The following is a 26,780-nucleotide window of genomic DNA, read 5'->3' as shown; positions in this document are numbered from 1 at the left end:
ATATACATAGATCACTCCAGAAACTTCTTATTGAGTGTGTGTATTTGCTTGCTGAATTGAGATCATCCACACATGATGAGTCTTTGGGAGTTGGGATTGGTGTCTCAGCGTTTCTCTACATGACTACTGAAGTGGAATATTTCTGCAGCTGTAAATCCACATCATACATAAAACGCAGGAGCGTTACACCAAGCAACACATTCCTTTGCCACACTCTATTATAAAAAGCTATAAAAATCCCCCCCCAAAAAATAAAAAACAATAATAAAACCATTTATAGTGCACCAAGCATGAAAGTATTGCACCCAAGCCCCATATTTCCATCCCACATTCTATAATAAAAAGTTAAAAAAAAAAAAATCCCCATCATATCCGAAAGGTCAACAAGGAGAGGCAAACGCTCACAGGTCACTAAAAGAGGGCAAACAGCCTCTGTGTCCACAGTGAAAAGTGGTGGTCACGGACAATGTGCATCCTCTGCAGGTGGGGCATGCTTGCCCTTTTTTATTTCTGGTGCTGCCCGTGTTATTGAGCCCACAACATGCAGAAGAGTTGGTGGAATGGATGAATAAGCCATCCTCATCCAGTCCTCATCCTCTGTCACCTAGGCTCATACTAGTTTGCCTTCCACTGCAGCTGCCAAAGTGGCCTATTCCACAGGCTCCTTGTCCACATCTACTCCTTCCGTAGCCCCACCATCATGCATGGAGGAGTCACCTAAATTATTTGCTCATAGTGTCAGTGACGATGTTTGAGGATGTGCAGCAATTTGAATGCTCCAATGTTGGTTCCCAGGTTTAGGAAGGGAATAACGTGAGCCTAGAGAGAGGGGGTGAAAATGACAGACTAGAAACCAGCAGTCATGTTCCCCCAGCTGCAGCATACTGCCAAGTTTGCTCCAGTGATGAGGAGGGAGGGGATGATGAGGTCACTGACTGTACTTGGGGGCCTGAGAGAATAGAGGAGGAAAGTGAGGAGGAGGAGGAACAACTCCAACGAGGCAGGATGTCCTGCAGGTGCCGGTTTACGGGCAGCCACTGTATTGCATCACACCACAGAGCTCCACAGGTGCAGGGCGCTGCTAACTCCCTGCTGACTTCCAAACATTCATTGGTGTGGGCTTTTTCCAAACATGCAGGAGACTGCAGCGTTGCTGTTTGCAAACTCTGTCTGAAGCGGATTAAGCATGGCCAGAACACCAGCTGCTTGGGCACCACATGCTTGACAAGACATATAATGACCTGACATGCAGTCTGTTGGCAACAGCACCTGAAAGACCCACATCATAAAAAAATGCAGACTTCCCCTTGCTCCTCATCTGGGATCTCTAACCCTACTATACCTCAAGTCTTCTCAAAAACCTTCACTGAGAGGGATGTTGGTATAGCAATGGGTGCCACATGTACTTGCACCCAATCTGCTAGCAGTACACCACCTGTTGATTTCACCACCAAGCAAATTTCCCTACCCCAGTGACTGAACCGTAAAAAAAAAAAAAAAATACTGTCCAAGCCACCCACATGCTCAGCATCGAAATGCAAGCTTGCCTAAATTGCTAGCGCTACAATTGCTGCCTTTTTATCTGGTAGACTCTGCCCCCTTTCGTGAATTTGCAGAATGTGCTGTACCACAGTGGCAGGTTCCAAAAATACATTTATTTTCAAGTAAGGCCATTACAGCTCTGTACCATCATGTGGAAGGCAATGCTTTGGCCTCATTGGACAAGGTGGTCAGCAGGAAGGTTCACATTACTGCTCACTCATGGCCCAGCAGGCATGATCAGGGACGTTATATTTCCTTCATGGTGCACTGGGTAATTCTGCTGGCAGCTGGGCTGGATGCAGGACAGGGTTCAGTGCTGGAGCTTGTTCCACCAAGCCTCCCAAAAGTTGGTGGTGATTCTGCCACATCTGTCTGCTCCACCCCCTCCTCTTCTTCTTCCTCTATGGTCTCTTTTGCTGACTTGTCCTCTGAACCAGCAGTGCTACCTAAGCATTCAAGGGACTACGCAAGCAGTCAGGCTAAAAGATGCCATGCAGTGCTTCAGTTGGTCTGTCTAGGGGACAGGAGCCACCGGGGCAGAGATTCTGTCAGCTCTGCAGGGGCAGGCTCAGAGGTGGTTGATGCCATGGCAGCTTGAACCAGGAATGGTTGTATGCGACAATGGCACCAACCTTTTTTACGCCCTCCAACAGGGACAAATGTCAGTATTGCTGCAGCAGGCTCCATACATTGTACAGATGCGCCACTTTTCAGGCACATTTAGGGGACCCCCCAGATAATATATTTAAAGGAATTTTTAATTTTTACTGCTTCACTTTAAGCATCATTAAAATCACTGCTCCTTTAAAAACGTTTTAAAAACATTTTTTGCATTGATACATGTCCCCCAGGGCAGTACTTGGATCCCCATACACTTTTTTTGTCAATAACTTGCATATAAGCCTTTAAAATGGGGACTTTTTATTTTTCATTTTTGCATCCTATAGACTTTAATAGAGTTTGCATGTTCGCTAGAAGTATTTCCCTGTTCAAGATGTTCTGGCGCGAACCGAACAAGGGGGTGTTCGGCCCATGACTACCATAGATTATACCAACCATAATAACAGAGAGGTACCTATTAACCACCTCTCCAATTTCATCTATCAACACAGAAAGGTTTATCAAGCCATAGATCCCATTCTATGTGTGTGGCTGGTAAGTAAACTTTTCAAAGCTATAAATGTGCGTCTTTACAGCATCTGAACTCCTCAGGTTTTATACTTTCCATCATGTGGTCTGAACTTCTGAAGACACAAGATTTTCCTCTCTATTTTCAGCCCACATCTCTTCTTGACAATAAGCTTGACATTATAAAATTTTATTGCTTAAACTTTATACGAAGCGATGGAGCTTTAAAATATATTATTATTCCTGGCAAATAATCCCAGTGAACTGAACATGTGCACACTTATAGATGGTTTGTTTTATTTATTTTTTATTGAAAAAAACATAAACCACTGTACAGCATGTACATCTGTAAAAGGACAAAAAGCTTTTTAAAGGCAAGGTTCATTTTAGGAGAGACTGACTTGTAAAAATGATGTTGATGGTAGCTGAATTATCAGGAGACTTATATAGGTTGCCTGCTTGCCATACAGACCCAAGGTCACAGAAGTTTGTTTTTTGGTTGCTGTTCAGTAGTTTGACACATAAAAAATGAATGCTGTAGGGTTCTGGTGCCCAACCTCGGGCAGAAGGCAACCACTTCTGGAAGACATCCTCAGTCTCCAATGACTTCTGTAAGATGTCCTGTCTCCAACCACTTCTGTAAGATGTCCTCCTCAGTCTCCAACCATTTCTGTAACATGTCCTCAGTCGCCAACTGCTTCTGTAACATGTCCTCAGTCTCCAACCACTTCTGTAACATGTCTTCAGTCTCCAACCATTTCTGTAACATGTCCTCAGTCTCCACCACTTCTGTAACAAGTCTTCAGTCTCCAAGCACTTCTTTAACATGTCCTCAGTCTCCAACCAATTATGTAACATGTCTTCAGTCTCCAACCCCTTCGGTAGCATGTTCTTAGTCTCCTCCAACCACTTCTGCAACATGTCCTCAGTCTCCAACCACTTCTGTAACATGTCTTCAGTATCCTCAAACCCCTTCTATAACATGTCCTCAGTCTCCAACCAATTCTGTAACATGTCCTCAGTCTCCCAACCTCTTCTGTAAGACATCCTCAGTCTCCAACCATTTATGTAACATGTCCTCAGTCTCCAACCACTTCTGTAACATGTCCTTAGTCTCCTCCACCCACTTCTGTAACATGTCTTCAGTATCCTTCAACCACTTCTGTAACATGTCCTCAGTCTCCAACCACTTCTGTAACATGTCCTCAGTCTCCACCACTTCTGTAACAAGTCTTCAGTCTCCAAGCACTTCTGTAACATGTCCTCAGTCTCCAACCAATTCTGTAAAATGTCCTCAGTCTCCAACCCCTTCTGTACCATGTCCTTAGTTTCCTCCAACCACTTCTGTAACATGTCCTCAGTCTCCAACCCCTTCGGTAGCATGTTCTTAGTCTCCTCCAACCACTTCTGTAACATGTCCTCAGTCTCCAACCACTTCTGTAACATGTCTTCAGTATCCTCAAACCCCTTCTATAACATGTCCTCAGTCTCCAACCATTTATGTAACATGTCCTCAGTCTCCAACCACTTCTGTAACATGTTCTTAGTCTCCTCCAACCACTTCTGTAACATGTCTTCAGTATCCTTCAACCACTTCTGTAACATGTCCTCAGTCTCCAACCACTTCTGTAACATGTCCTCAGTCTCCACCACTTCTGTAACAAGTCTTCAGTCTCCAAGCACTTCTGTAACATGTCCTCAGTCTCCAACCACTTCTGTAACATGTCTTCAGTATCCTCAAACCCCTTCTATAACATGTCCTCAGTCTCCAACCAATTCTGTAACATGTCCTCAGTCTCCAACCCCTTCTGTACCATGTCCTTAGTTTCCTCCAACCACTTCTGTAACATGTCCTCAGTCTCCAACCCCTTCGGTAGCATGTTCTTAGTCTCCTCCAACCACTTCTGTAACATGTCCTCAGTCTCCAACCACTTCTGTAACATGTCTTCAGTATCCTCAAACCCCTTCTATAACATGTCCTCAGTCTCCAACCAATTCTGTAACATGTCCTCAGTCTCCAACCTCTTCTGTAAGATGTCCTCAGTCTCCAACCATTTATGTAACATGTCCTCAGTCTCCAACCTCTTCTGTAAGATGTCCTCAGTCTCCAACCATTTATGTAACATGTCCTCAGTCTCCAACCTCTTCTGTAACATGTCCTTAGTCTCCTCCAACCACTTCTGTAACATGTCTTCAGTATCCTTCAACCACTTCTGTAACATGTCCTCAGTCTCCAACCACTTCTGTAACATGTCCTCAGTCTCCACCACTTCTGTAACAAGTCTTCAGTCTCCAAGCACTTCTGTAACATGTCCTCAGTCTCCAACCAATTCTGTAAAATGTCCTCAGTCTCCAACCCCTTCTGTACCATGTCCTTAGTCTCCTCCAACCACTTCTGTAACATGTCCTCAGTCTCCAACCACTTCTGTAACATGTCCTCAGTCTCCAACCACTTCTGTAACATGTGTTCAGTATCCTCCAACCACTTCTGTAACATGTCCTCGGTCTTAAACCACTTCTGTAACATGTCCTCAGACTCCAACCACTTCTGTAACATGTCTTCAGTCTCCAACCATTTCTGTAACATGTCCTCAGTCTCCAACCAATTCTGTAACATGTCCTCAGTCTCCAACCCCTTCTGTAGCATGTCCTTAGTCTCCTTCAACCACTTCTGTAACATGTCCTCAGTCTCCAACCACTTCCGTAACATGTCTTCCGTATCCTCCAACCACTTCTGTAACATGTCCTCAGTCTTCAACCACTTCTGTAACATGTCCTCAGTCTCCAACCACTTCTGTAACAAGTCTTCAGTCTCCAACCACTTCTGTAGCATGTCTTTAGTCTCCAACTACTTATATAGCACGTCCACAGACTCTAACCATCTTGCACAGTATATGTAAAGTGTCTGTCAGTCTTATGTAGTGTTAAGGCCCGTACACACGTACCGATCGTCGGCATACAAACGTCGGTGGACGAAGGATCTGCCGATTGTACGCGTGTTAGTATGGTGCCTCCGACAGATGTCTGCGCACAATCCGCGGACAAAAGTCTTTCTTGCAAACATGAAAATTTTTGTATGCCGACACCAGAACGGACGATTGTTCGCCTGTCAGTACACAATTCGGCCGACAGACCGCAGATTTGCAAGACTGGGCATGCTCAGAAAATAGAAAACACAGGGAAAGTTAACCATTACATGACATCACTTCTGCAGTCGGCGGACAAAATTCTTGTGCTGTCCTTGTGCTGTCTTTGCACTTTTCAGCAGACACCGACATCCCGGGGAGAAAAGAGGAACATTTGTATGCCGACCATCGGTACGTGTGTACGGGGCTTTATATATACAAAATAGTATGTGCAGTCTGTTGGCAGATTTATGGACCACAGTTTAGGCCTCCCATACATCATAATTTTGCTAATACTGTTATAGAAAGTTGGCATTGAAAGAACACTAACAAGAACAATATGCATCTAAACTGGCCACGTATGGTAACATTTTATTGGATTTGAATAAAACATTTTTCCCATTAAAACATACAGTACTTGGTAAAGTGGTATTAAACCCAAAACCAAAAATGTATCATATTGCAGTTTACCAATCCAAAGATGTGGTGGTTGCATTCGTTTTTTTTTTTTTTTTAGGCTTCTTTCCCTCTATTTCCCCCCAGTTATCCAGCCAGTAAGTAACACGCTTTCTCTTTTGGGCGCCTACTCTCTGGATGATGGACCAACAGAGACACCTTAGGACAGCAGCATTGATAAAGTGATGGCAAGCTTAAAAAAAAAAGAGCACAAAGCAGCCCTAATTCTCCTCTTCTGGGGTCCCCCGTCTGCGCTCACGGCTCCTCCTCTCCTTGCCGCTGGCTAGGGGGGCACTCGTGTGGGCTTGATCTCAAGCCACACTGTGTGTGTCTATAGACACACAGAATGCAGATTGCACCCCCCCCCCCCACACTCTATTCTTACAGACTGTGATTGATAGCAGCAGAAGTCAATAGCTCCCGCTGCTGCCTCCATATCCAGTGAAGAGAGAGACGCTGCTCTCGGGCACAGCACCAGATCAAGATCAGTGAGGAGGGGGGAACTGCTGCAAAAGTTTTTTATCTCAATGCAGAGAATGCATTAAGGAAAAAATCTTCTACCTTTTCAACTACTTTAAGGTGAGGGGAGTGTTCGATGCTCTGGCAGATTTAGATACAGTACATTAACAAATTGAAGCTAAACTCCAGCTCACAGTTTTAAACAGTTACAGGAAAATGTTTTTTTCTCTCTTGGGATAACATTTTTTTTTTTAAAAAAAGCTGATCATTGTAAGCACCCCTGCCAGTGACAAATGGTTTGTCTCATATCTCATAACTGCTACATCTGCAGGACAGTTTGTTTTGTTGAAAAACAGACTTACTGGCTAGATCACCAGGTGAAAATAAAAGAAAGAACGCCTAAAGAAAATGAATGTAACCACCACAAGTGAGAATTGGTAACCTGCAATATAATAAATGCTTGCGTTTAGGTTTAATACCTCTTTAAGGGATAAGTTCACCTTTGTAAAAGGTTCAACTTTGTTTTTGTTTTTTTACTAGGAGCCTGAAAAGCATTGCTCCGGCAAGCAGTAGATCATGGGTGCAATGCAGGGCTCCTGCAGACTGTCAGTGTAAAGCTGGATAGACACTATACAATTTTCTTTAGATTTTTTCCTTCAGACTTACCAAAACCATATAATATGAGGTCAGACCTAAACACTTTTTCAATTTGTATGCAATCAGACAAGCCCTTGTACTACATAATTGAAGGTAAAGCCCCGTACACACGTACCGATTGTCGGCCGTAAATATTCGGCCAACGTCCGATCGGCCGATAGTCAGCTTGTTAGTATGATGCTTCCGACAACCGACTGCGACTTTTCGGCCGAAGAAAATCTGGTGTGCAGGCTATAAAATTTTTGTAGGCCAACAAAGAACGGCCGATTGTTCATCAGTCATTACAGATTTCGGCCGACAAAAAGCAGATGAGCAAGACTGGGCATGTTCAGAGAAGAAAAAACACACGGAAAGTTAACCATCACATGACATCACTTCTGAAGTTGGTTGTTGTTGGCCGACAAAATTCGTGTGCAGTCTTGAGCACTTTTCAACCAACACGACAGCACTGGACAAAAGACGGCCGATCGTTCGGCCGACAATCGGTGCGTGTGTACGGAGCTTAAATCTAAAGGAAGTCTACCAACAAAAGTTGTATAGTGTGTATCCAGCTTTAGCTGACCTTGTGTGGGCAAGCAGTTACACACTGACAGAAAGACTCAATGAACTACTTAGAGCACTCAACAGCCCCCTGGTAATTAATTAGTAACAACAAGCTGACAGGCTCTCAACACTTGTAGTTCTCCCATTCACAGATCTCTGTGAATCACTGACACGGCTGGTTGGGTGGAGCCTTGTATGGCTGCATGTTTTTTAAATTGTGACAGCGGGTGTGGGGAGAAGATCTCCGGCTTGCTGTCACAACAGGTGTAACATGTACCCTGTTACAAAAGGTGAACATATCCTTTAAGATTGTCAAATTTGGCCTCCTCCCGAGATGCTGGTCACCTGGATGTCTCTGGTGTTTTCCAGGTCCCTGAGTGTAAGACAATATGTTTTGGTGTTACTACCGCATTTCATAAAGTAAAAAGTGGAGCAGGGAAACAGAACTTGAAACAATTGAGTGGAGGAGTTGTACTTTCTTGTAATTTCAGGCATTGCCACCACTCCTTCCCAGTTACTGAGACAACGGGCTATGGGCTTTGTTTTCTTGGTGAATCCACATTATTATTATGGGTTTCTGAGCAACCAATTAGGCCGTGATGATTATGACATCACTGAGATGCAGGGTTATCAATATACTACCCATTAAAAGGGGCAGCACTGATCCCACCAGAGGGCTTTTGCAACAGGCAATGGAAGTTGAGGCTTCCAAGACTGCAGAATAAATATTGCAGGCAGCCATGAGCACCAGACGTCTGTGGAAGCATTGTTCATGCTAGGATCATGCCTAAAGAGACATACTGCATGATAATTTTGTGATTGTACACCTACCTACTGGTAAGCGTTACTCTTCAGCGATATAAACTGATCACCACTATTGCCTTATTTATCTAATTGAAATCTTTTCCCTCTCTGCCTGTATCATGGCATACTTGTCTTATGGCCACTATCTGTTTCCTTTGCATGATGTCCCTCTACTGCTTGGGATTGTAAACTCTGGTCATTTGAGACATTTATTTATTTCCCATTTCTTTTTTCACTCATGATATTATATGCCACTCGAGCTCATATGTTTCATGGGCTCCTACTGCGGTATCTATAACATATGTCTTTTATTCCACTACCTCTATTAGGTGCTTTTTCATCTGCATTTGGTTGTGTATATAATCTCCACTACTTGGCACACTTTTTGGTGTTATATTTTTCTTCTATGCACTTTGCTTCTGACCTCTTACTGCGGTACAAAAAAATCCCTTCCTGTAGCTGGCCAGCTATAACCTGTCCTAGGTTGCTAATATGACCTACATGCATATACAGCTAGACCTGCTAATAATCTTAATACAGTGCATATGTTTATATGTGATTTGATAGTTTTGAGCTCTAGAAAACCTTTCAAGGAATTATTAATGTAGGTAGATGGTTCCTAAGTGTAATTGTGCCAACATCCCTGGTAGGTATACAAAAAGTTATTTGGTTCCTCAGGCCAGTAAGTGGGACTTTAAGGCAATAAAGAAAAACGTATCAGCATGAAGGCGATTTTAGATTTTATCGTAAAAAACACATGAATTACAACATGTTTGGTTCATAAATTATATAGTGCAGGGTGGGTAAGAGACCCATCCGTGATAGTGCAAGAAAGGTAAAGAAGTGACACTGTGAGTATTGGTGACTTTAGAAACACAAGAATCCTGCCATCCGTCGGTATTGGATGTTGCAGGGAGCGTCTCAATTCCAACGCGTTTCGGCTGCCTAAGGCGGCTATGCCTTTTTCAAGGTATCACCATATCTAAAATGATATTTAGACATTGTAAGTGTCATTGTTGCACTAAATACTTGGTTTGTGTAATCTAGGTTAAATAAATAGCTTACATTTCGTTTTTTATATACAGTTTCTCGGCCGTTATGTGTGGAAAATGCCCCTCTTTTTCCCAAGATAGTCACAAGATCCCCACAGAGGAAAGGAGTAACAGTGATGCAGGCACTAGAAAGACCAAATTGCTGTTTCATAAATATCCATGACATACATTAATTCTTAACCACTTGGAGTTCTCAGGGGTACTCACATGGTCCAGAGTAACTGGTTTCCTCATTCGGAGTCCCTGATGGAAGTGGTAACTGTCCCTGGAAATATATATTTATTTTGTATATCCAAGGATTGTATATTGGACAGAAACATAATTGGGCTTTTGACAGAAAGGTGAAATTACCTCCTCTGCTTCAGGTCTCAGGGAATACAGGGTGGTATCTATATTAAAGAGACATGAGAAGCATATTTGGTAGTTGGTCCCGGTTTTGACTAAGAGACAATCCTAGTACAAAAAGGGGGGAGAGGGGGAGGGGGTTTAAGTAATTTTTACCTCCTCTGCTCCGGTCTTGGGGATACAGGGCCGTATCTGTATTGAAAAATATGCATAGCAAATTAGGGATTTGTTCCATGTAGTTGGTGCATAATTGCACTAAAAGAAGTTTTGGTGTAGTAATACCTTTGTCCAGTAAGGGTAGACCGAGTATGGTACACGGGACCGATGATTGTTGCTTCCTCTGCTCCAATCTTAGGGATGCAGGGCCGTATCTATGTTGCAAAATATATATTGCAGGTTAGGGATAAGTTCCCTGTAATGGTACAAAGTTGCCCTGAAAAGGGTTGGGGCGAGATGATACCTTTGTCCTGCAGGGGGAGGCCGAGTGCGGTACAGGGAGGCTGGTTACGTCACCGTCGTCCAAGAGTGTTTCCTCTCCGGCATCCGGAGATGAATGGCACTCTTCCGGCGATCCCCGGCGCCTTATATATAGGCCGCGCATGCGCATTGCTGCGCAGCGCGGTCCTATATGTCAGGGCGGAAGGGTTTCAACCGTACATACTGCGCATGTGCCGAAGCTCCTGCGCGAGTTGCGGCGAAGATTCCCCTCGCTGCCTGGCAGCTAAGGACGCCGCCGACACGGAGAGGAGGGGCCAACCAGGATGCCGTCAGGCATTGGTAAACAAGCCATCGGGCTCACCACTGCTATCCTCCATCATAGGTTTTCCTCCAGCACCGCTATCCTTCATCATAGGCTCTCCTCCAGCACCGCTATCCTCCATCATAGGCTCTCCTCCAGCACCGCTATCCTTCATCATAGGCTCTCCTCCAGCAAATTTTTATTTTACCTAGGGCGCCAAAAATCCTTGCACTGGCCCTGGCTGTGGCATTAGAAGAACTTGATCTCTCTGACTTCAGTCTAACCAGACTGTCTGTTACTCTATAAATTCCTCCAATACCGTTCTATGGAAAGCAGTAGGTTTAAAGAGCACACCAAACGCTTAGGATATCTTCTTTATTAACTTCAACTTTTCTTCATAGATAACACTGACACTTTTGCAGGAGACAGCCCATGTACAAACATGTGCTGAATAAAGTATAACAAAATGGTGGATATATTTCTCTCCTCAGTATCTGTACTCTCAATTGTTTAAACACTTTATGATCTCTCTGAGAGGTATATATGGTGCTTAATCTATATTCTTTCTTCTCTATTGCTGTTTGCTATAATGTTTGAAGTTTGTTTGCTTGATATAACGCTTGCATATTTGTTTGTTCGTTCGTGTTCGTTCGGTGGAACTACAAGTGAACATATAACTAGTTCAGTATACAGCTCTAATCACATTACTAACAATAGGAACATATATAACTGATAATTACCTATTTTTGGCCACTTGCTTCTATAAAACTGACTCTGGATCTGTGTCTGTACAGATGTCCTCTCTGTAGTGGAATGAGAATGCTGGCTGAGAGCATGGAACTTTAGACAAAAAAATGGGTGTAAGGCTGGCTGTAATTGGCCAAGAGTGTTGCTGAGTGTGAGATTGGCTACAAACTCCTTATGGGTAATAAAGTTTAACTCTGTGCTTTCTGGTTTCAATTCTGCTGTATCTGAGCTTACCTCACAAATGAATCTTACAGGCATATTTCCTTTTTGCTTCTGTGAACACAATATACAATTGTTATATGACATCCAAACATAAAGTCACAGTAAATAACTGCTTTTGTCTCTCACATATAAACATACAAAAAGTTATTTGGTTCCTCAGGCCAGTAAGTGGGACTTTAAGGCAATAAAGAAAAACGTATCAGCATGAAGGCGATTTTAGATTTTATCGTAAAAAACACATGAATTACAACATGTTTGGTTATTATAAGAAAGACAGTCCCCAGAGCGGGGATATAGGTGGCTGGGGATTGTGTGGATGCCTGATGTCAGCCAATTGGTATAGGTGGTATGTCATAGACTGTTGATCTGGGGGTATTCACGCCTGTCAGGCGGGGCCTTGGTCATGGGGCACAGTAATGTGAGAGATGGTGTGGATAGGTAAAGGAGAGTTATATAGATGTGTGTGGGAATTGGATCGGTAAATTAGATCGATGGCTGTTGATAATAAATAGTTAATAATGAATAAATAATTAAATGAAAGAAGTTTAAATTTAATTGTTTAAATTTAAAACCTAGATATAGGCTTGTAGTGTTTGACTGGTCCCTGTTTATTTTACCAGTTATATTAGTCGGTTTTGCCCGATACAAATCCTCCCCCTGCAGGACAAAGGTATCATCTCGCCCCAACCCTTTTCAGGGCAACTTTGTACCATTACAGGGAACTTATCCCTAACCTGCAATATATATTTTGCAACATAGATACGGCCCTGCATCCCTAAGATTGGAGCAGAGGAAGCAACAATCATCGGTCCCGTGTACCATACTCGGTCTACCCTTACTGGACAAAGGTATTACTACACCAAAACTTCTTTTAGTGCAATTATGCACCAACTACATGGAACAAATCCCTAATTTGCTATGCATATTTTTCAATACAGATACGGCCCTGTATCCCCAAGACCGGAGCAGAGGAGGTAAAAATTACTTAAACCCCCTCCCCCTCTCCCCCCTTTTTGTACTAGGATTGTCTCTTAGTCAAAACCGGGACCAACTACCAAATATGCTTCTCATGTCTCTTTAATATAGATACCACCCTGTATTCCCTGAGACCTGAAGCAGAGGAGGTAATTTCACATTTCTGTCAAAAGCCCAATTATGTTTCTGTCCAATATACAATCCTTGGATATACAAAATAAATATATATTTCCAGGGACAGTTACCACTTCCATCAGGGACTCCGAATGAGGAAACCAGTTACTCTGGACCATGTGAGTACCCCTGAAAACTCCAAGTGGTTAAGAATTAATGTATGTCATGGATATTTATGAAACAGCAATTTGGTCTTTCTAGTGCCTGCATCACTGTTACTCCTTTCCTCTGTGGGGATCTTGTGACTATCTTGGGAAAAAGAGGGGCATTTTCCACACATAACGACCGAGAAACTGTATATAAAAAACGAAATGTAAGCTATTTATTTAACCTAGATTACACAAACCAAGTATTTAGTGCAACAATGACACTTACAATGTCTAAATATCATTTTAGATATGGTGATACCTTGAAAAAGGCATAGCCGCCTTAGGCAGCCGAAACGCGTTGGAATTGAGACGCTCCCTGCAACATCCAATACCGACGGATGGCAGGATTCTTGTGTTTCTAAAGTCACCAATACTCACAGTATCACTTCTTTACCTTTCTTGCTCTATCACGGATGGGTCTCTTACCCACCCTGCACTATATAATTTATGAACCAAACATGTTGTAATTCATGTGTTTTTTACGATAAAATCTAAAATCGCCTTCATGCTGATACGTTTTTCTTTATTGCCTTAAAGTCCCACTTACTGGCCTGAGGAACCAAATAACTTTTTGTATGTTTATATGTGAGAGACAAAAGCAGTTATTTACTGTGACTTTATGTTTGGATGTCATATAACAATTGTATATTGTGTTCACAGAAGCAAAAAGGAAATATGCCTGTAAGATTCATTTGTGAGGTAAGCTCAGATACAGCAGAATTGAAACCAGAAAGCACAGAGTTAAACTTTATTACCCATAAGGAGTTTGTAGCCAATCTCACACTCAGCAACACTCTTGGCCAATTACAGCCAGCCTTACACCCATTTTTTTGTCTAAAGTTCCATGCTCTCAGCCAGCATTCTCATTCCACTACAGAGAGGACATCTGTACAGACACAGATCCAGAGTCAGTTTTATAGAAGCAAGTGGCCAAAAATAGGTAATTATCAGTTATATATGTTCCTATTGTTAGTAATGTGATTAGAGCTGTATACTGAACTAGTTATATGTTCACTTGTAGTTCCACCGAACGAACACGAACGAACAAACAAATATGCAAGCGTTATATCAAGCAAACAAACTTCAAACATTATAGCAAACAGCAATAGAGAAGAAAGAATATAGATTAAGCACCATATATACCTCTCAGAGAGATCATAAAGTGTTTAAACAATTGAGAGTACAGATACTGAGGAGAGAAATATATCCACCATTTTGTTATACTTTATTCAGCACATGTTTGTACATGGGCTGTCTCCTGCAAAAGTGTCAGTGTTATCTATGAAGAAAAGTTGAAGTTAATAAAGAAGATATCCTAAGCGTTTGGTGTGCTCTTTAAACCTACTGCTTTCCATAGAACGGTATTGGAGGAATTTATAGAGTAACAGACAGTCTGGTTAGACTGAAGTCAGAGAGATCAAGTTCTTCTAATGCCACAGCCAGGGCCAGTGCAAGGATTTTTGGCGCCCTAGGTAAAATAAAAATTTGCTGGAGGAGAGCCTATGATGAAGGATAGCGGTGCTGGAGGAGAGCCTATGATGGAGGATAGCGGTGCTGGAGGAGAGCCTATGATGAAGGATAGCGGTGCTGGAGGAAAACCTATGATGGAGGATAGCAGTGGTGAGCCCGATGGCTTGTTTACCAATGCCTGACGGCATCCTGGTTGGCCCCTCCTCTCCGTGTCGGCGGCGTCCTTAGCTGCCAGGCAGCGAGGGGAATCTTCGCCGCAACTCGCGCAGGAGCTTCGGCACATGCGCAGTATGTACGGTTGAAACCCTTCCGCCCTGACATATAGGACCGCGCTGCGCAGCAATGCGCATGCGCGGCCTATATATAAGGCGCCGGGGATCCCCGGAAGAGTGCCATTCATCTCCGGATGCCGGAGAGGAAACACTCTTGGACGACGGTGACGTAACCAGCCTCCCTGTACCGCACTCGGCCTCCCCCTGCAGGACAAAGGTATCATCTCGCCCCAACCCTTTTCAGGGCAACTTTGTACCATTACAGGGAACTTATCCCTAACCTGCAATATATATTTTGCAACATAGATACGGCCCTGCATCCCTAAGATTGGAGCAGAGGAAGCAACAATCATCGGTCCCGTGTACCATACTCGGTCTACCCTTACTGGACAAAGGTATTACTACACCAAAACTTCTTTTAGTGCAATTATGCACCAACTACATGGAACAAATCCCTAATTTGCTATGCATATTTTTCAATACAGATACGGCCCTGTATCCCCAAGACCGGAGCAGAGGAGGTAAAAATTACTTAAACCCCCTCCCCCTCTCCCCCCTTTTTGTACTAGGATTGTCTCTTAGTCAAAACCGGGACCAACTACCAAATATGCTTCTCATGTCTCTTTAATATAGATACCACCCTGTATTCCCTGAGACCTGAAGCAGAGGAGGTAATTTCACCTTTCTGTCAAAAGCCCAATTATGTTTCTGTCCAATATACAATCCTTGGATATACAAAATAAATATATATTTCCAGGGACAGTTACCACTTCCATCAGGGACTCCGAATGAGGAAACCAGTTACTCTGGACCATGTGAGTACCCCTGAGAACTCCAAGTGGTTAAGAATTAATGTATGTCATGGATATTTATGAAACAGCAATTTGGTCTTTCTAGTGCCTGCATCACTGTTACTCCTTTCCTCTGTGGGGATCTTGTGACTATCTTGGGAAAAAGAGGGGCATTTTCCACACATAACGACCGAGAAACTGTATATAAAAAACGAAATGTAAGCTATTTATTTAACCTAGATTACACAAACCAAGTATTTAGTGCAACAATGACACTTACAATGTCTAAATATCATTTTAGATATGGTGATACCTTGAAAAAGGCATAGCCGCCTTAGGCAGCCGAAACGCGTTGGAATTGAGACGCTCCCTGCAACATCCAATACCGACGGATGGCAGGATTCTTGTGTTTCTAAAGTCACCAATACTCACAGTATCACTTCTTTACCTTTCTTGCTCTATCACGGATGGGTCTCTTACCCACCCTGCACTATATAATTTATGAACCAAACATGTTGTAATTCATGTGTTTTTTACGATAAAATCTAAAATCGCCTTCATGCTGATACGTTTTTCTTTATTGCCTTAAAGTCCCACTTACTGGCCTGAGGAACCAAATAACTTTTTGTATGTTTATATGTGAGAGACAAAAGCAGTTATTTACTGTGACTTTATGTTTGGATGTCATATAACAATTGTATATTGTGTTCACAGAAGCAAAAAGGAAATATGCCTGTAAGATTCATTTGTGAGGTAAGCTCAGATACAGCAGAATTGAAACCAGAAAGCACAGAGTTAAACTTTATTACCCATAAGGAGTTTGTAGCCAATCTCACACTCAGCAACACTCTTGGCCAATTACAGCCAGCCTTACACCCATTTTTTTGTCTAAAGTTCCATGCTCTCAGCCAGCATTCTCATTCCACTACAGAGAGGACATCTGTACAGACACAGATCCAGAGTCAGTTTTATAGAAGCAAGTGGCCAAAAATAGGTAATTATCAGTTATATATGTTCCTATTGTTAGTAATGTGATTAGAGCTGTATACTGAACTAGTTATATGTTCACTTGTAGTTCCACCGAACGAACACGAACGAACAAACAAATATGCAAGCGTTATATCAAGCAAACAAACTTCAAACATTATAGCAAACAGCAATAGAGAAGAAAGAATATAGATTAAGCACCATATATACCTCTCAGAGAGATCATAAAGTGTTTAAACAATTGAGAGTACAGATACTGAGGAGAGAAATATATCCACCATTTTGTTATACTTTATTCAGCACATGTTTGTACATGGGCTGTCTCCTGCAAAAGTGTCAGTGTTATCTATGAAGAAAAGTTGAAGTTAATAAAGAAGATATCCTAAGCGTTTGGTGTGCTCTTTAAACCTACTGCTTTCCATAGAACGGTATTGGAGGAATTTATAGAGTAACAGACAGTCTGGTTAGACTGAAGTCAGAGAGATCAAGTTCTTCTAATGCCACAGCCAGGGCCAGTGCAAGGATTTTTGGCGCCCTAGGTAAAATAAAAATTTGCTGGAGGAGAGCCTATGATGAAGGATAGCGGTGCTGGAGGAGAGCCTATGATGGAGGATAGCGGTGCTGGAGGAGAGCCTATGATGAAGGATAGAGGTGCTGGAGGAAAACCTATGATGGAGGATAGCAGTGGTGCAGGAAAACCTAAGATGGATAGCGGTGGTGCAGGGAAAACCTATGATGGATAGCGGTGGTGGAGGGGTTAAAACCCCTTCAGACAGTGAGTAAGTCTCCTATAACTATTTATAATAGTGAAGTCTTTATCAGAACATATTGGACCCCCCCCCCCCCCCCGAAGGTCTGTGCTGTGCTTGGGGCTCGCTGAGAGTTGTAGTTCTATATCAGTCATGTGACCCCCCATCCCCCTCACCTGGATGATCTGGAACCCCTTCTCCGTATTTCCTAACTGCATGTTAATGTTCACCTCCAGCAACTTAAAGAGGAGCTCCAGGCTCCCCCAAAACGATTAAAAGTCAGTAGCTACAAATTCTGTAGACCTGTCCAGGGATCCAGCGATGTCCTCACTAGGGATGATCGAACGGTTCGGGTCAACCATAGGTTCGACCCGAACATCGACTGTTCGAGGTTCGGCCGAATTCCGAAATTTTTGCTGAAAAAGTTCGGAATTCGGCCACCAGAACCGACCAAAATGCAATGGGACAGGAAATGGGCTTTAAAAGCCAGTGATTGGACCAGAACCATCAGTAAAAGCCAATTGAGGGGGCAGGAGAATGCTAGGAATGTGATTGGAGTGACTAGGGGGTCCAGAGGCCAATCATTAGTGAATACGCCCCCCAGTATATAAGATAGCCCCGCCAAATTCCTAGCATTGTAATACAGGGACGTGGAAGAGAGTGGAAGCAGTTCTGTTACTTCTGCTCTCAAAGTGTCATTTAGCAATTATTAGTGTGAGGAAAGGGATATCTAGTGTAGTTAGGGTGCTTTTTACCACTTTAGTTAGATTCAAAAATCTAGTTTCTGTAGGGAAAGTGTTAAGTGCCAGGGTGACCGTAGTGTAGTGTAGTGTAGTGTAGTGTAGTGTAGTGTAGTGTAGTGTAGTGTAGTGTAGTGTAGTGTAGTGTAGTGTAGTGTAGTGTAGTGTAGTGTAGTGTAGTGTAGTGTAGTGTAGGGTGAACTGACTCTGACTGCTATGGCAGGGTGACAAAACCCTTCCATGTCAGGGTGACCGCTATAGAGAAAAGATAGTTTCTCTTAGAACACTTACAGAACCGGATAGTGGCTTCGCCCATGTCACCCTGCTTTTTGCTGCAGGCATTTATAGGGCTTTTTTGAGGACATGTTTGGAGTCAGGCATGACATCAGAACTTCTGTGTAGGGGTATATACACACACACACATGTATGTATATATACACATACACATATATAGGTGTGAAAGTAGCAGAAACCTATGCTTGCGCTAATGAAATAATTAACACCCATATGGCTTCTCTGCTATCACACCTATATGTGTGTATGTGTATAAATACATATAAGCGTGCGTGTATATATACCCCTATACAGAAGTTCAGATGTTTTGCCTGCCTCCAAAGACCCCAAAAAAATGCCCAAAAAAACCGCCTGCTGCAAAAACACACCTGGGCGTTTTTGTAGCTGGCGTTTTTTTGGGCATTTTTTGGGCGTCTTTGGAGGCAGGCATAACATCAGAACTTCTGTGTAGGGGTATATATACACACACACACATGTATGTATATATACACATACACACATATAGGTGTGAAAGCAGCAGAAACCTATGCTTGCGCTAATGAAATAATTAACACCCATATGGCTTCTCTGCTATAACACCTATATGTGTGTATGTGTATAAATACATATAAGCGTGCGTGTATATATACCCCTATACAGAAGTTCAGATGTTTTGCCTGCCTCCAAAGACCCCAAAAAAATGCCCAAAAAAAACGCCTGCAATAACACACCTGGGCGTTTTTTTTTTGGCGCAGGTGTTTTTTTGGGCATTTTTTTGTGGGTCTTTGGAGTATATGTATACACATACACACATATAGGTGTTATAGCAGAGAAGCCATATGGGTGTTAATTTTTCAATTAGCGCAAGTATAGGTTTCTGCTACTTTCACACCTATATATGTGTATGTGTATATATACATACATGTGTGTGTGACAAAATAGCAAAAAGCCGGGTTGGGACTTTAAATGAGTGACATGATGCGGCTTGCAGGAAACAATATTTATTGAAAAATACATATCGATGACAATGATAGCATGTTGCATATATTTTATAGCCCAGATCAAATAAATGGCTATTGTATAGCCCAATTCCAGTATACCCAAAATAACCACATAGCCATTTGACCAAGAATAATATATAATATAGTAATAATAACATCAGTGGACTGTGTGGTTTAACAGTATACTTGTAATTATTAAAAACATAACATCTTTAGACTTGACGCGTTTCGTGGATTGCATATTGTCCACTTCTTCAGAAGTCGATGTATGATCTATAAAAAATATGTATGTATGAGACAAGGGCTAATGAGGATTGTCATGTCTCCATCATTATATTGTCATGTTATTCTTATGAGAGTTTTCACAATGTGTAATTTACTGTGTAACCTACTGTTCATGTTGTACCAGCGCCATCTAGTGGCCATTCACATATTACATATTGGAACAATTTTTGTCCCAGCCCAGCTACCATAGCTTTCACCTATGAACTTTGGTGACATCATCTTCCCTCCATATCTTGTTTTCTACAGGAAATTCAGCTAGAGGAAACACAGCTAGTTGCATCCTCCCTCATCTTAGTTTATGGCGGCATCGCTGGTGTGTATACTCTTATGGATGCTTAACATTATCATCCTGTATCTATGTCTTGTGTAACTTACATCTTGTGCACATTTCTTGTATTTGCATTGCTATGTACAGTAATGTCTTATATGCATTGCCACATGTCAGTATACATTAGTAAGTGTATTCTCTTTTCTGTTCCACAGTTTTATCACTCTAATTTCACGTATTTCCTTGCAATAAAAGTTGAAGTTGGACCTTGCTCCTTTGTCAATGCATTGAAGGAAATCAGGGTTATACTGCCTGTCAATCTATGTACCCTCACACATAGGGAGGACAGAACAGTAAAACAGCGACCTCCTAACAAGCTAGAGACACAGTAAAGCTGCAGATTCTGCACAAGCTGATGCAAGACGCTGTGACCTCTCACAAGCTGCAGTGAAACAGCAACCGAGTACAGGTTGGACCACGTGATACTGAACCCCACACAGTGCAAGTGTGCAAACCTGCTACCATGTCAACAAGCAAGTCTGATCCATTGGAGACAAGGTCCCACACCTCAGCCAGTTCCAGAAGCTCAAAGAGGTCAGTGAGCAGCTCCACTATTGCCATTGCCCGCGCAAAGGCTGAAGCCGCCAAAATGCGAGCAGCATTTGCTGAACAAGAGAGACAATTGAAAATAGAGAAAGCACGCATGGAAGCAGTCCTAGCTGAACAACAGGCAACATTGGAAAAGCTAGAAGTGGAGAAGGAAGCTGCAGCCGCTATCGCAGAAGCAGAAGCTTTAGAAGAAGCAGCAAACTCCACAAGTGATAGACTCAGCAACATGCTTGGGCCTGAACCTGGTCATCCTGATAACATGAAACGCACTACAGACTACATACTGCAGCACTCTAAGTCAGGTGACAGTCTGCATTTAGGACCAGGAGCAGAGTCAACCCCTGCTAAAGAGCAGCAGAATCCTGTCACACAGCAAGCAACTTTTGCTGACCATTCTCCTCATGTTAAGCAAGAGAGCAGTTTTGCATACCATCATCCCTCAGTGCAACCTGAAGTAGATGGTGACTATTACAACAACAAGTTGACACCAAAAAGCTATACCAGCCCGCCGGGACCTTTACACCACAACTTATCTCCGGGTCCATCAAGCAGAAATGAAGGTATGTCAGACTTCCTTAAATTCTTTGCCCGACGTGAGCTAATAACCAAGGGGCTCTCCAAGTTTAATGACAGACCTGAAGGCTATAGATCATGGCGATCATCATTCAAGAATACGATCAGAGATCTAGATCTGTCTGCAAGTGAAGAAGTTGATCTTCTAGTCAAGTGGCTAGGAAATGAGTCAGCAGAACATGCAAAGCGGATTAGAGACATTAACATTAACTATCCATTTAGAGGGCTGAACGCCATATGGGAGAGACTTGAAGAGTGTTATGGCTCACCAGAAGTAATAGAGAACACACTATTCCAAAGAATTCAAGATTTTCCCAAAATTCATAACAAAGGTTATCAAAAGCTTAGAGAACTAAACGATCTGCTGATGGAACTCCAAGCTGCCAAGGACGAAACGATCTGCTGATGGAACTCCAAGCTGCCAAGGACGAAGGAGACTTGCAAGGTCTAGCATACTTAGATACGGCGCGTGGTGTCAACCCCATTGTACAAAAACTACCTATTAGTCTACAAGAGAAGTGGATCGCTCAAGGCTCCAAGTACAAACAGCAGTACAATGTCCAATTTCCTCCATTTTCATTCTTTGTGGACTTTGTGCACCAACAAGCAAAGACCAGAAATGATCCTAGCTTTGACTTCTCAATGTTTGACACCGCATACCCCAAACTAGGTAAACCTGTCTCACCTCTCAACCTGAAAGGTACACCTGTTGCAGTACACAAAACCAGTGTATCTCTTAAAGACTCCTCAATCAAAACTTACAGTACTACAGAGACTGAGAAGGTCCCAACAAAAGACCTGCACAGAGAGTGCCCTCTACATAAGAAACCACACTCATTGCTGAAATGCAGAGGATTTAGAGGAAAACCTCTCAGGGAACGCAAAACCTTCTTCAAGGAAAACCATATTTGCTACAGGTGTTGCGCATCTACCTCTCATCTCGCAAAAGACTGTACAGAGAACATTAAATGCTCAGAATGTGACAGTGGAGAGCATATTACAGCTTTACACCCTGGGCCACCTCCATGGACTCTCACACCTTCAGACCAGGCTGCAGAGCACGGCGGGGAGGAGAGAGATACAAAACCTCCTGAAGTGACACCCCAGTGCACCCAAGTCTGTGGAGAAGGTCGTAGTAACAAATCATGCTCTAAGATTTGTCTGGTTACAGTGTACCCCATTGGTCACAAAGAGAAAGCCATAAGGTTGTATGCCATCCTTGATGATCAAAGCAATAGATCTCTTGCTAGCTCAGCTTTCTTTGATATCTTCAGTATTAAAGGACATAACTCTTCATACTCACTTAAAACTTGCACAGGTGTGAGTGAAGAAAAAGGCAGAAGAGCTACTGGTTACCAAATCGAATCCGTAAATGGGGAAGCATCCTTGCCTCTGCCTACCCTGATCGAATGTAACCAGATTCCAAACAATAGAGAAGAGATTCCTACACCTGAGGCTGCATCGCATCATTGGCATCTGAAACCCATAGCTCATCTCATTCCTGCACTTGATCCAGAGGCTCAAATAATACTCCTGCTGGGAAGAGACATCATAAGAGTCCACAAGGTGAGAGAACAGATAAACGGTCCTCACAATTCTCCATATGCTCAGAAGCTGGACCTAGGGTGGGTCATTATAGGTGATGTCTGCTTAGGGAATGTCCACAAGCCAACCACTGTAAATTCTTTTTACACGCATACATTGGAAAATGGACGTCCATCCCTCTTTCAGCCTTGCCCTAACAAATTCCTTGTAAGAGAGAAGCCTGCAGGTATGCTATATTCGGACTTTACTGAAATCCAGAACCCTTCTTGTGGTGAAGACCTAGACCACTTAGGATGCACAGTGTTCCAGAGGACAAAAGAAGATCACAAGATAGCTCCCTCCTTTGAAGATGAGACCTTTTTAAAAATAATGGAACAAGGAATTTTCAAGGATGAAACAAACACCTGGGTTGCACCACTTCCATTCAAAACTCGGAGACGCTGTCTCCCTAACAACAGGGATCAGGCCTTAAAACGCTTCTGTTCACTTAGACGCAATTTCCAGAAAAGACCAGAGATGATGGAACATTTCTTCTTATTTATGGGCAAGATATTTGAAAACAACCATGCAGAGGTAGCTCCACCTCTGAAAGAAAAAGAAGAATGCTGGTATCTGCCAATCTTCGGTGTTTATCACCCTAAGAAGCCAGGTCAAATCCGAGTGGTGTTTGACTCCAGCTCACAATATCAGGGAGTCTCCCTCAACAATGTTCTTTTGACAGGACCAGACCTCAATAACTCTCTTCTAGGTGTCCTCATCAGATTCCGTAAAGAATCCATCGCTATAGTTGCTGACATACAACAAATGTTCTATTGTTTCCAAGTTACAGAGGAGCACAGAAACTTCCTGAGATTCTTCTGGTTCAGAGACAATGACCCCACCAAGGACATCATAGAATACCGCATGAAGGTACACGTTTTTGGCAACAGCCCATCTCCTGCAGTCGCAATATATGGACTCAGACTCTCTGCCCGAGAAGGTGAAAAAGACTATGGACAGGATGTTAAGAAGTTTGTTGAAAGGGACTTTTATGTTGATGATGGTCTAAAGTCACTTCCCTCACCAGAAGCTGCAATCAGCCTACTTAAGAGGACTCAGACTATGCTTTCATGTTCAAACCTCAGATTGCATAAGATAGGTTCAAACAGTAAAGTTGTTATGGAAGCTTTTCCTACTCAAGATCACGCCAACGACTTGAAAGACCTAGACTTGGCTACAGACACAATACCCATGCAGCGCAGCCTGGGGCTCAGCTGGGATCTCAAGTCTGACACCTTTACCTTTCAGGTCAACCAAGAGGAAAGGCCCTTCTCACGACGTGGTGTCTTATCTACAATCAACAGTCTGTATGACCCACTTGGGTTTGCAGCACCCGTGATCATCCAAGGTAAGACTCTGCTCAGAGAGTTAACCACAGATACATGTGATTGGGATTCTCCACTTTCCTCAGAGAAAGAGGCACTATGGATAACATGGAGAGACTCTTTAAAGTCATTATCTAACCTACACATACCTAGGTCATATACCCACCTCTCTCCAGCAGAGGTTCAGTCTAGGCAACTGTTCATCTTTTGTGATGCTTCAGTAAAAGCAATTGCTGCTGTCGCTTACCTCAAAACAATAGTCAATAAAGGTCAAGTTCAAATTGGCTTTGTAATGGGCAAGGCGAAGCTGGCACCATGTCCTGAGCTCACCATACCAAGGTTGGAACTTTGTGCTGCTGTTCTGGCAGTAGAACTAGCAGAGCTTATTGTGTCAGAAATAGACATACAACTTGACAATACAGTGTTTCATACAGACAGCAAAGTAGTGTTGGGCTACATTTACAATGAGACTAGGAGATTCTACGTCTATGTACACAACAGAGTGCAAAGAATTAGGAGGTCAACACAGCCTACCCAGTGGCGCTATGTACCAACTGACCAAAACCCGGCAGATCATGCCACAAGAGCTGTTCCTGCAGCCCACCTCAAAGACTCTACCTGGCTCACAGGGCCAACATTCCTCTACAGACCAGTAGTGGACACTCTTGAGGAAGATACATTTGAGTTGTCAGAGCCGAATTCTGATGCAGAGATTCGTCCTCACGTTTCTGTACTCACCACAACAGTTTCTAACAGACATCTTGGATCTGAACGATTCAACAAGTTTTCCACATGGAAATCGTTAAACAGAGCATTAGCTGGTTTGATCCACATAGCCAGATCTTTTAGAGCCACATCTACAAGATCAGAACATTGTAAAGGTTGGCATTACTGTCATAAAGCCTATACATTGGATGAACTCACACAGTCTAGAGACGCTATCATCCGGTGTATCCAACAAGAAGTTTATGCTCAAGATCTTGAACACTTCCAAAAGCAAAAATGCGTTCCTAAAGACAGTTCCCTTAAGAGACTTGACCCATTTATAGATGATAATGGACTGTTGAGAGTTGGGGGACGTATTTCTAAGGCAAAACTTGAGAGTAAGGAATGTAACCCAATAATACTTCCAAACAGTCATATTGCATCGTTACTTGTGCAACACTACCATGAAAAGACCAAGCACCAGGGACGTTTGTTCACTGAAGGAGCTTTACGGACAGCTGGATTCTGGATAGTGGGAGCAAAAAGACTTGTGAGTAGTCTAATTTTCAAATGTATCACTTGCAAAAGACTACGTGGTATATTTCAGTCACAGAAAATGGCTAATCTTCCTGCCGACCGACTCAGTACAGACCCTCCCTTTACAAATGTTGGTCTTGATGTGTTTGGCCCTTGGTCTGTCACTACACGACACACCAGAGGAGGTCGTGCAAACAGCAAACGCTGGGCAGTCATATTCACCTGCATGAGTATTAGGGCTGTGCATATAGAAGTCATTGAGTCTTTGGACACATCCAGCTTCATAAATGCTCTCAGACGTTTCATTTCTATTCGAGGCCCGGTCAAACAAATCCGCTCTGACAGAGGCACTAATTTTGTGGGAGCCTGTAAGGAACTGCAGATCCCCTCAAACATCGACAGTGACCATGTAGAGAGATATCTTGCTGACCAAGACTGTAAATGGACATTCAATTCCCCACACTCCTCTCACATGGGAGGCTCTTGGGAGCGTATGATTGGTATAGCCCGCAGGATCCTTGATTCTATCTTTCTACAGCTGGGGACTTTGAAGCTTACCCATGAGTCTCTTACAACCTTTATGGCCGAAGTAGTGACGATCATGAATGCCAGACCTTTGACTTCAATATCCAGTGATCCAGAAGATCCTCTTTTACTCACTCCTTCTATTATCCTCACCCAAAAGGTTGGTACGGTTACAGCTCCCCCTGGTGAGTTTAGCACTAAAGATTTGTACAAGTGTCAGTGGAGACGAGTGCAAACTCTAGCGGATGCCTTCTGGGATAAATGGAGAAAACAATACATCCCTACTCTACAGTTCCGGAATAAATGGCAAACCAGTAAACCCAACATGAAGGTTGGTAATGTTGTTCTTGTAAAAGACTCTCAGTCAAAAAGAAATGACTGGCCTTTGGGACTGATAACCAAAGTATTTCCAAGTGAAGATGGAAGAGTCAGGAAGGTGGAAGTGAAAGTCTGCAGGCAAAATGAGCCTAAACTCTTCCAGAGACCTGTTACTGAACTGATTTTGTTACTCTCTCCAGAGAATAGTTAATGTGGTATCCTTGGGATACCAAGCGGGGAGTGTCATGTCTCCATCATTATATTGTCATGTTATTCTTATGAGAGTTTTCACAATGTGTAATTTACTGTGTAACCTACTGTTCATGTTGTACCAGCGCCATCTAGTGGCCATTCACATATTACATATTGGAACAATTTTTGTCCCAGCCCAGCTACCATAGCTTTCACCTATGAACTTTGGTGACATCATCTTCCCTCCATATCTTGTTTTCTACAGGAAATTCAGCTAGAGGAAACACAGCTAGTTGCATCCTCCCTCATCTTAGTTTATGGCGGCATCGCTGGTGTGTATACTCTTATGGATGCTTAACATTATCATCCTGTATCTATGTCTTGTGTAACTTACATCTTGTGCACATTTCTTGTATTTGCATTGCTATGTACAGTAATGTCTTATATGCATTGCCACAT

This window comes from Pelophylax lessonae (assembly GCF_965119305.1).
Source record: "Pelophylax lessonae genome assembly, chromosome: 4".
NCBI lineage: Eukaryota > Metazoa > Chordata > Amphibia > Anura > Ranidae > Pelophylax > Pelophylax lessonae.
Note: the sequence above shows the minus strand (reverse complement) of the source record.